The sequence below is a fragment of the Octopus sinensis genome, linkage group LG8, assembly GCF_006345805.1.
Source record: "Octopus sinensis linkage group LG8, ASM634580v1, whole genome shotgun sequence".
NCBI classification, from domain to species: domain Eukaryota; kingdom Metazoa; phylum Mollusca; class Cephalopoda; order Octopoda; family Octopodidae; genus Octopus; species Octopus sinensis.
This window is the reverse complement of record NC_043004.1, coordinates 73,893,438-73,894,064: the sequence shown is the minus strand read 5'-3', so window position 1 is coordinate 73,894,064 and position 627 is coordinate 73,893,438. Positions and strand designations below refer to the sequence as shown.

Here is a 627-nt window from a genome sequence, read left to right as displayed (position 1 = left end):
GGCGGAGTGATTGTGAGGCTGTGGTGGATGGCGGAGTGATTGTGAGGCACTGGTGGATGGCGGAGTGATTGTGAGGCTGTGGTATACATAGTGAAGGTTGAACGATGGTAGGGACTATGGTGCAGGTAATTAAAAACGTGCAAGTTGTAAAGATTGTTGTTATTGTTGGTGTTGTTCTTTAGCGCTTGGTCAGTCCAGAGGTGATCATCCCGTCGTTTTCCTACGACAAGAGAGTCAATACACGGTCACTTAACCTCTGCCAGAATTAGCAAACTGCTGCCGTCTGGAACAAGAAGGGACACACAAGACATTCCAAAAAGATGGGGTGGTCACGGCTGTCTCTTCGATGATTGGGTTATTCAACCAAAGCCTGGGGCTAATCGTTAACGTCTACAGGCCAGGCACCGTATACCAGCTCTGATTTCCTGCACATGCTGGAAATTGAATCGAAATACCAGATGACTTCTGATTCAAGGATTTTCTTCCTTTCAGATACAAAACTTGGCTGAATTTCACAGATAGGCTTAACAATTTTTTTCATGCTTAAATTAGCGTTATTTAATTTAAGCATTTTAAAAACCAAAGAAACTATCTTTAATGAATTAATTAAACAATCAATTAATTAAT

At 41.6% G+C, this 627-nt stretch overlaps 1 long non-coding RNA gene across 1 annotated transcript in view; it reads right to left on the bottom strand.

Annotated features, from left to right (window-relative positions):
- Positions 1-262: 262 nt before the first annotated feature.
- LOC118764443 overlaps positions 263-627 on the bottom strand; it is a 13,512-nt gene continuing 13,147 nt past the window's right edge. Inside the window, exon 4 of the long non-coding RNA XR_005000255.1 lies at positions 263-273. This is a non-coding gene — a long non-coding RNA (uncharacterized LOC118764443). The remainder of the gene's footprint in view (positions 274-627) is intronic.